The sequence below is a fragment of the Chroicocephalus ridibundus genome, chromosome 15, assembly GCF_963924245.1.
Source record: "Chroicocephalus ridibundus chromosome 15, bChrRid1.1, whole genome shotgun sequence".
Classification (NCBI taxonomy): Eukaryota; Metazoa; Chordata; class Aves; order Charadriiformes; family Laridae; genus Chroicocephalus; species Chroicocephalus ridibundus.
Genome location: NC_086298.1, coordinates 8,571,530 through 8,582,338, shown reverse-complemented (window position 1 = coordinate 8,582,338; position 10,809 = coordinate 8,571,530).

Below are 10,809 nucleotides of genomic sequence, written 5' to 3'. Positions count from 1 at the left end.
ACAGTCACGCAGCTGCCAGTTATCTGCATTTCTACTTTCCAAGGTTAGAATATGACACCTCCCTCTCCAGACCTTCGAGTCCTTTTTGTCTTGTCCTGTGGGCGAGTTGATTAGAATCTGCTTAATCCCATACTTCAAAGAATTCCGTCTGAGTCTGCAGTATCTTTGCTTAAAAATCTAAGTGTCGCCAACCACACACACTGTTCGCACTCTCCCGTACATTGCATTTCAGGCTGGTCAGTGATGATATGGCACTACCCACGGAGGCAGCAGGGGCTAAATGGATCTGGTCCGTTCTCACTCTAATTAAAGAGAAGCAAAGGAATAAATATTAGATTCTTGATCTACAGTGAATAAAAATGTGTTTTAAGAGTATGTTAGGACTGGCAAATCACTATAAATAGGGAATAAAGAGGGTGTATTTTTGACACACAGGAAGGTGCTGCGGTCATGAGGACACGCAGCAGAGCGGCCAGACTCTGAGCGCTCGGGTTTTCACTCCCGCAAGTGGAGGGACGGTCTGTAGTTCATTGCAGGCTTTAGCTGGGATGCTTAAAGCGATGTGGAAAGTGAAGAATCGAGTTTGACTCTGTCATAACATTAGGTGAGTTCTCAGTAATTTGTCTGAAAAGTCCCTGGGGGAAAGAAGGCTACACCAAATAGCAGAGCGATGCCTTTACATGCAAATATGCTGCTAATGAAGCGTTTATCCCCTCGTTCTGTGGCACAGTGCTGCTAGGAGGGCATCTTCACAGGCTGCATGGGCTTGACGTGGTAAACTTCCCTGAAAACGTTCAGTAAGCAAGCTGAGCTCCTGGGGAACGGCAGAGAAAAAAATAGCCTATATTTGCAATTAACTGTAATCATTTATAATTGTAATCAATATCCACGTTTCATTTTGCTAACATTTCTTATTTTGTAAGCTATGTACAAAGTTAGTCTTTCAGCATTTGGGGTGTTACAGAGCCATTTTTGTATTTTTTTACTGAAGCTGGCTTTGGCTTTGTGCCATGAACTGAGTTGCATCAGTCATCATCTGTTACTATCCCTAGTTAAAAAAGCAGCAGATGTGACACAGCAGTTACAGAAAAGCCCGGATCTTCGCCTGGGTGTAGCTGCACGCTTGATTGTTTTATAGGGAGCTTTCACTCTCTGCGTGGAGTGATGAGCAGTCAAGGTAGGACCCAGAGCTGTGTCCGGGTTTTGTTGGGGGAACCGTCTCTGGCCGCGGCGGCAGCGAGCAGACACGACAAACCAGCGACTGCCAGCGTGCGAGTTCTCCACGCCGAGGGAGAGAGAACCCAGCCTCAAAAATTATTTCCACTGAAGCAGCAAATACTGACAGGCCTAACAATTGCACTCTCCCCTCTAACCTTTTATTCTAATTAAACATGTGTTTCTTCTCACCATTCAGCCCGGTAAAGAGTTGGGCTGGATCAGGGCCATGAATGGCATTTATCAATTTTACAATTTTTTTTTTCAAGGACGGGATAAAAAGATATACTGGGCATTCAGTGGATTTCTGATCAGATTAATATAATGTCAGCAGATTTTTCTGGCCTAATAACTGGATTTTTGTAGCAACAAAGGTCAGTAAATATTTCGGGGGCTTTGTTTTGAGCAAAGCACAGTACTTAAAATATGCAACCTGCTGACAGTAAATTCAGACCTAGCAATATCATTTAGCATGCTAATGCATAACACTGTGCAAATCATAATCATTTCCTGAGAATACCACTTCTGTGGAAGTTCTTCTTTTGTTAAAAAAAATCCCTGTAACAGGCATGGATCTGCATATATATTTACACAGCTTGTTTACATAGCATTATACCAATTTATTAGATTGTAAAATCCAGCACTTAACAGAAAGTTAAATTTTGCAGTAACATCTAGAAAAAAAAACAACTAAGCTTTTCATTAAAGCAAGCTATTCTATCCACTGCATTGTTTAGCCCAGTGCCTATGAAATAAAATAATGCAACAGCTAAAACAAGAGGGACAAAAATATTTGGGAAGTGTTATGCAATTCTATGGTGACCTGGTTTAATTGATAAATATCAGCAATGACTTTTTGCAGGTGCATACAGATTACTGGGTAATTAGTGTTAGGAAGCCACAATGAATTTGCAGCACTGCAAACACAGAAATCACCATACATTTCTCTTCCAGTGACACAGAACTACCCAGGCCGTTATCCATCCACTGCACAGTAATTACTGTGTAATTTAATGTTCCTTGGTTACTATTTGAAAGCAGTGAGAAGACACTCGTGCTTTGGTAATTTAAAGTGTTCCTAGGAATGGGTTTTGAATTTCTGTGAGCATATTGGTCCAATAAAGAGCAACTATGCTAAGGAGCTCTAATCCACATATTATTCGTGTTGGCTGAAACCTTTCCTAGACAACTAGAGACAATTTCTTCCCTACACAGAGATAAAAAACCAAATTCTCCCAGTGGCTCTCCATGAATAGATCTGACAGACCTTACCGGCTCTCCTTAACAACTAAAGGAAGAAATGAGTCCAAGAGGCATATTTATGTTCTTGTCAGCTCTGCTCTTGGTGAATTTACAAGATAAATCTGGCAGCTGTGGTAAACCCTGTTTGGCTGAATGCCTCTGGCCCCGAGAGCTGTTGTGCCTCTGGAGCTGCCCAACAGCTCTGGTAGCTCCACCGTAGCACGTCACACTTTCAAAATATTGTTCAAACCAGGTTTTTGCCTAACTATCATCACATAGAGTGATGTGGTCCATCTGCTCAACCCTGGCACACGGGAAGCGCAGATGTGAGATCAGTGTGGACAGGTTTCAACTCTGTTTTTCTGATTACGGCCTACAGAAATTGCTTTTCCACCAACTATTTCATTTGCCTTCTCACATCATTTCCACATGTTTGATCACTCATTTTTTGCTATCCTTGTTCTGGAAATCAAGACTAACAAAAGAGGTACTCTGTGATACGGCTTTGCAGGCTGTGATTGAGCAAGAAGCTGATGGCAAGCTAGTCTGGGCAAGGATTCTGGGAATGCAGGGAAGAACAATTTCTGAAAGGCCAAGTCTGTCACCAACAGACAGATAAGATGGTAAACAGATGACATCGCCTGGACCAAATCCCCAGAGACATCTCATCTCTTGCACCCAAAGGTTCTGAGAACTTGTTAGTGGTTGTATGAAACTTTTTGAGAGAGAACACTATTTTATCATTGCTTTTGTGATTATTCTAGACAGGCAGTTTCAGCTTTTTCAAACTGTAGAATGAATGTTTTCTACTGGAGTTGTCTAGTGGATTTAACCCTGCTGACCACAGACTTGCCTTTATTAGTTCACATGCACAGATCCCTTAGAAGTAGCTCAAAAGCTTTTATATCCATTTTTGTTACTGTATGATCTGACCATTTCTGGAGAAGTTGGCAGACAAGCGTGAGCTACCCATGGACTCAGGAGATAAGATGTTTCATACCCATGAGCTTGCACGGCTCTTTGAAAGGAGGCTCTTCCCCTCCAGCGCTGTCTGCAGTGCTCTCTTTCATCTGGGCAGGGTTCGTAAGAGAATTCTTGGAACGGGCTGCTGCCCTGGCCAGCTGCTGATGCCTTTTGGAGCTGGTATTATGCTTAAAGAAATCAATCATGGATATTCCTACTGTCTCTTTCAGTCAACCCTAATTAACAGAGACCCGGACTTTCTCCATTTCATATACACTTGGCATCGTCTCCTAACACTTCACTCAATACACTAAATGACAGCAGAAGTTACGCTGCAGCCAGTGTCATTCGTGTTACAGAAATAAGCCCAACCACACACACTCTGAAAGCCTTTTTTAACGTAATGAAGGCCATTTGTAGCCTTCATTTATCTTTATACCTTTTCCAGTTCTACCCCTATTGTGCCTACAGAATTCAGGAATCCATTTTAGATCAATATAAAAGCTATACAATGCTCTTTTCTGGGATTCTTTACTCTTTGGTTCCCCAAGTGCCGGCAGTTCCTAGTCATGTTTTGTGCTCGTGCTCTCTTTTTCTGCCTTTCGGTTTTGTCCCAGAGGTTATAGCTTGTGCACACCAACACCCACTGGCACTGACAGGATTCTCCCGAGTCCCTTCTGGCTATTCCAGCACAAAAGAGGGATCTCGGAAAAGACACTGGCAGCTATTTGTAGAACCACTTTCTCCCCACAAAACAGCCCCAGCTCCTTGGGATCTGAGTTTGGAGCGTAAGGTGTGTTGCTGCCACTCACATGCAGATACCGTCATTATCAGTGGGCTTAGAAAAGACGGAAAGCCAGGCTGCTTTTACATTTTACAAGATCTGCATAAAAATAGAATCCATTTTAATTCCACAATTATATTGGAGGTGATGCCAAGTGTTAAAAGGAAGAATGTGTTTCTGGCAGGACTCCAGGTATTTCTGTTCTTTCTTTTTCTGCCTGTTGGTTGGAGCAGAGGCCAAGGCAGGGCTCCTGCCTCCCGTTTCCACTGCCGACACTAGTTCACTCTGCAGCCACCACATGGAGCCTGTCCAGAGGTTACTTAACTTTATTTTGAGAAAGTGCTTTGAAGTTCTTGAGTGAACAGTGCTAAGCTAGAGTGGAAGTCATTACATTTCACATGGGAAGCCATGAGAAAACGAAACTGCAGCAGATGAAAGTGACCATGTGTGCGTACCTCTAGTGTCACCTTCTGAGTCCCGACTGCCGCTTGGCCAAGCTGTGCTGAAGGCAGGAGACCCTGGAAAATGGAAACCAGAAACCATTGCATATGGATTCAGGAATTTGCAAGATATATGAGAACGCACAAATCAACCACATGCAACAAACTCAGAGGAATTTACACTGGATGGTACTGAAGGAAATCTTCCTTTTGCAGGAAGGAGCCACTAGATCATATTTTTTGGTAACTGCAGATGAGAAAGCACAGGTCTGTGAAGCAGGGATGTGGGAAACTAAACACAGTCAAATAGGTAAGGCTGAGAGCATGAGAAGTCTATCCTTTCTCCTTCCCTGAGAGACAGTGAAAGTCCTAGGAGCTTTACAACTGAAAGAAGATAAAGATACATTTCTATATAAAAATCACTGAAAGAGTGTTTGGGAAGAACACTGGGCCCAGAGGTCAGGAGCGCGGGATTGCCGGGATAAGGAGAAGTTATGGTGTTAGAGGTGACGCCATCCCTGGTCACTGATATGGCTTTTGGTTAGAGGAACGATTTCAGATCTGCTGTACAGGTCAGGGAGAAAACAATCTACAGCGTGTGCAACAATACTTAAACACTCAGCACTTTGCAACTGCTCAGCATCCCAGTCCCTCTTAATAGAAGGTAAAAGACAGCAAGAGTATGTTGGAGGGCTTAGCGTTTTCTTTCACGCTTCTAAGCTTTCTGTCAGAAATTTGAAGGAGACAAACCCAGCCTATTACACATGCTGCCTTTGTACCCCAAACCGTTCTTTGCTACTGTAAGCTGGCTCTCTTCATTAAATGTATTTACTTAGCAGTAGATCTGTTGTTAGATATGAATAATTGACATGGAAATCTGTCACTTACTGCACTAGTGCCGCATGTTTCTGGCTGCCCGAGTTTCCAGTCCTACAAAGCCTGTAACGGGAAACTGTAAGCCCAATTTCTCATTTTACAGAGTTTAATTCTGGGCATGTTTCTTATCTTGGTGTGTTACCTAACTGTTGAAAGTGACAAAACCAGACGCCATAAAATGCAGGAAAAATGCAGCTGGACTGAACCTTAAGTATTAACAAAGCATATTCCCTTGACATACACTAATCTTAAACCTTCAAAACCAGGAAAGATTCAGTTAAACTCACAATCGTTTTATAGTCTCTGTAGAACCATAGAAGCTTTGGGATCCTTTGTTATTCCTCCATAAAGAGGAAAGTTATAGTGAATGTGCCCTTCTTAAGTTGGGTGTTTTTAAATACTAACGTTTATTGCTCTGCAGTTTCTCTTTAATGTGTGCATAGAGAACAAGAAAACACCTAGCTGCACAGGCGTATTTTTAGAAACAATAAAAGAGTCCTCTGTTAATAACTGGTTACCTCTTTTGCCGTTTGCATAGCTGATCATTGCTAATGATCCAGTTAACAGGATTCATTAGGGAGGCTGAAAGACTTGAGTTATATTGTATGTGATCTGTGGCGCTAGGGAACGCAGCGTGTGCCCATGTAGCTGTCACAGCGCTGGGAAAGTTCCCTTGGTTGGACACACACTAAATGACCCCATTTGGGTCCCACGCGCCAGACCTGTCCGTCCCTACCTTTCTATTAATTTGCAAAAATGGACTAATGTGGCCCAGCTGCAGCAATTTCTTTGGATTAACACTAAATCTCCAGATTCTCTCCCTGCTGAAGCATAGCCTTCCCCAGAGCTCCAGTTTTGGGCTAACTCTCCTCCTTTCCATAGAGGCACAGTACCTGGAAGCAAGCCGATGCTCAGATTTCATAACAGTTTCCGAGAACATTTGGATATAGTAAGAACAAGAAGTAAATAGCTAAATAACATCAGAGCCCCTCGGCTTTATTCTCCTCGCTGCTTTTGGACACAGATCAAGACTAGAGGCACTGGCCTCCAACACATAATTCCAGGGGTTTTATTAGGTGACTCCCTGATCAGCCCTGTTGAGTAGCCACTGGCCCGTTGTGGGTCAGCGTTGTGCAGAGGCAGGAGGCGCCAGCCGGGTAATCCCCACGTCATCTTGCCCTGTGTACTGCAGGAATACCCAAAAAGCTTCAGGAGTTTCCTCACCAAACTAAAGCAGACAGGACCGTCAGTCCCCAGATTGCAGCCCGCAGTAAATTTGGTTGCACACAACATCATCTAAAAAAATGCAGCTTTGCCTGTGTTTTCCACAAGGCCATCTCTGCTGTTTGTGAGGGGGCCCTAATGAAAAATTAGTTTAATTTTACATGTTCTTGATGTTGCATCTGCATTGTCAAAGCATTACATTAAGTTGTCCCCAAGTAAAGGTTTTCTGAATATAAAAAAAAAGATAAAAGTATTACCAATATATTAGTCGTGCTTTTGCAGAGCTCAGCCGTACAACCATGTGTAGGAAACTCGATATTTTGCTTGCAACCTGAGCCCTGTGCATCTCACAGGACATTAATGCAAAACTGGGAGGAATCTAATCTTAATCTTCTAGAGACTGAAACACTGATATAACATGTCATGCCCTGTCATCACCTGTTGCTAAGGGTTGAGATATTCCCAGTGTCGGAAGGAGACTGTGAATGAGGAGTGCATTTTGATGACCGCAGAGGAGCGCAGATTCTCAGGAACTGTTGAAGATGCTGCTATTTTATAGCATGTAAAATATACCTGACCTGAGGCAGCGTATCAGCCCGAGGTGCATGCACTGAAAACATCTCCTTTTGAGCTACTGACACATTTAGCAGCTGTCAGTCAGGAGGAGAGCTGATCCTCTCGTAAGCAGACCTCCTCACAAGCTATTGTTGCAAAGGCCTAAAACGTGGCTCCTTCTTCAACATTCCCTTGTCCCAGATCGAGCATCTCTTTCAGCTTCATATTCTCCATGTGTTCCTCTTGTAATCTTTTGAACACTGCTGTCTTGCTTACACCTGCTGCCTCCCCGGTGCCACCTGCTCGTCCCCCTTCATTGGTCTCCTTTGTTTCTTTTCCTCATCCCTGCTTCCCGGAGGAAGGCAGCACCACCAGCACGTTGCCCCAGGTTGCTCCCCCGAGGGCTTACTCACTCGGCTTATTATTGCAATCGCAGCCTTCCCTTGCATCACCGGGACCACTGGCACCGTACCGTATGCTTCACTGGCAAAAACAAAGCCAGAAACTAAGGGGAGGCCCGAGAAGCAAGGAGCCCCAGCAGGCAGGGTGCCAACGCACCAGCAGCAGGAGAGACACAAGCCGAGAAGGATACAGTGGGCTTCAAGGACAGCCAGGGCCAGAAAGCTGGAGGAGCACAAGCCTGGGAGCAATGGCAGGTCTCTGCACCTACAGGGGGAAACATACAGCAAAGCAGAAGCTACGAGAAGAGTCACAACATTGTTTTTCACAACGAAACATCCGTCTTACCGTTAAATTCCACCAGCAGCTCAGTCTTCCACTGTAAAAGTGGGGCTGAAGTGCTCCTTTCACCTAAACTTTGTTGAGTGTCTTTGGATTGCAAAGTCTTCTGGGTCTTGTATGTGCTTTGGCACCTGTCACAACTGGACCCTGCTGTGAGGCAGAGACTCTTGGCACTGCTACCGTGCAAATTATTAGTATTGACATTATTAGTACTTCTATTACTGTTGTTAGTAATAGTAGCAACCTAATAAACTGTTTTCTGGGAAACAGGGACTCCATTCCTATGGATTTTATGCCAAGGATTGGGAATTACAGTTCCCATGTGCACAAGATTGCTGTTCAAGCTACAATAAACTGCATCAAATCAGGCATTTTGGACAAGAGCACCGACACAAGGTTAAAAAGATGCCTTCGCTGGACTTGGCTTGGGGACTGGGCTGGCCCAGCATGGTGTGTCTTCATCTCCAAACAGGATCTGACAACAAACTCACACAAGTACCTGCTGAGCACTCCCGTGCTCGGTGCACCACCTCCAAAGAGCCTGCGGGTACAGGAACAGCATGGCATCGCTGGTACGGCCTCTTCTCTCCTTCCCTTGTGCCCCAAGAAGGGCTTTTGAGTAGGGCTGAGTCTCTTGGATATCTCCAGGTACCGACTGCCCCTCTCCTGTACTACTGCGTCCACACGTTTTGCCCCTTGTTACGGACTGGGAGAAATTAGTAACTTCTGAAACACATACTGTTAGCAAAGCAGCAGCCAGCTGCTATTCAGAGGAGAGCCCGTTCCTTGGCAAAACTTTATCGGAGCAGGCTGTAAACTCACCACACTATTAAGCCATGTAAAGGCTCAAAAGACTTTCAGTCCTCCTGATCAATGAAACGTAGTTAGCAAACATGACATGCTGTAAAGCAGCGTCACACGTGCTGTCCCACTAACAGTGACCAGGGAATGTCACCCCGTCAGGGCACCAAGAGGGCATGGGCTCACGCCCAGAGAGGACAGGACAGAAGGGGCTCCCAGCACATCTGGTGAAAAGGTTGGTGACATTATCTGGTAGCAGAAACTATGAACATGAATAGAAAAATTAAATTGCCACACTGTCCAATTGTCTCTAGTGACTAGGATAGAAGGCCTTCTGTTGAGATTATTACAAAGTGGACTTGACAAATTAGTGGAAGACACATTTCTACCAGGCAACTCTGCTCTGGGGCTGCAGCATGAAGTTTAGGTCTGAGGATTGCCTGACCTGGAGAAAGGCAAGGGGCACCCCCCTTTCCTGCAGCACGCTTTCTTTTGCACAGAGCGCGTAAAATCTGTGTACAAATACAGTCCCCATGTATGTAAAACTACATCCCCGTGTTCCTGGGGAGGGAGCGGAGCCCGGCAGAAAAACTGAAAAGCTCTGAGAAGTGGGGGCTCAGCCAGTCTCGTTTAATTACAAGTGTAGTGCTTGCTCCGCTCGGCCCCACCCACATGCCATTTCACGCCTGATTTCTTCTCTGATTTCTTTGGGGAAAGAGAGGGAATTCGAGTGCATGTAATTTGGGTTAACAAGACGCATTATATGCAGCCTCATTCTTGTAAAAACTTTCACAGGGAAATCACCCAGCCCATGGAGAGAAAAAGTTCTCTCCTTATTGTAATTTTTCTGAGGCTAATCAAACTCTCACCGTCACCCTATTGATCACAGGGAAGGTTTGATTTTCTACCGGTTGCCTAGTTAAGGTACAGTAGCTGTTGCTTGGCTTACTCCATGCTGTGAGTACAACAGAGATCAACCCTCCGTTTCTATGCTCCTTTTTGTCCCTTTCCTAGACCCCTTTTCCTTCAAAGCTCACCTGCCTTTTGCTTTTGTGTTGCTCTACCTGCATTTCGCCTTCTCCTATATCCATTGAGCAACAAAAGGTGAAAAGCTGGGTTTATACAATTAAAATTGACAGAATAAGAATGGGAAAAAGCAAAAAATCCTGAACGGGTTTGAAAACAGGAGGCAAAGGAAAAGTTAGATATGAATGCGGCATCCCCCAACAATATGGACAAAAAGGCTCTGTGCCCAGTACCTGTGGGTGTTATTAGCATAAACTCCCTCCAGCTTGGACCAGTAATTATAGGTATGAGCCCTTCGTGGTGGTGCGTGTCCAGAACTGTCAGAGAATGCACGCGATCTAATCCTGCCATTATTGCCATATGCTTTATAGTCTCCAAAGCTTGTCTTCCTGTGTGAGGCAAAGCATCAGTCTCCATTTCAAGGCGCAGTTCCCGTCCCTCTGGGGGACAGCCGCTGTGTGTCAGAGCACAGCAAGGAGGCAGGGAACAGCTACACAAGAGCAGCATGCTGGAGAAAGGTGCAGGCTTTGCTTTGCCTCCCTGCGCAAGGGTTTCTTTGGATGTGTTTTGTGTCCCTTCAAGTCACTTGGGAGTTTAGGAGAGCCAGAGAGAATAGCTTTTTCTGTCATTATTTGATAACCAATACAGTTCCCTTTGACCCTCTCCCCTCTTCCCAAAAAAGAAAGACCAGCTCAGCATTGTGTTATTTTTCAAAGCCTTTACAAATTAAGACAGTAACATGGAAATCCTCGTTGGGTTTCAGTTCATACTTCCTCCCATGCTGGGCTGAAACGGGGATTCTTTTGTGATGGCTGTGCTGCTTATTTTTTTAAACCTCCTGAATTTGGCACACTGCCCTACTTTATTTTCTTTCCATTCTCTAGTGCTGCTCCCATTGGGAGGCTCATTCGCTTCTAATGCATGGTGTTATCTTTTGCAAGT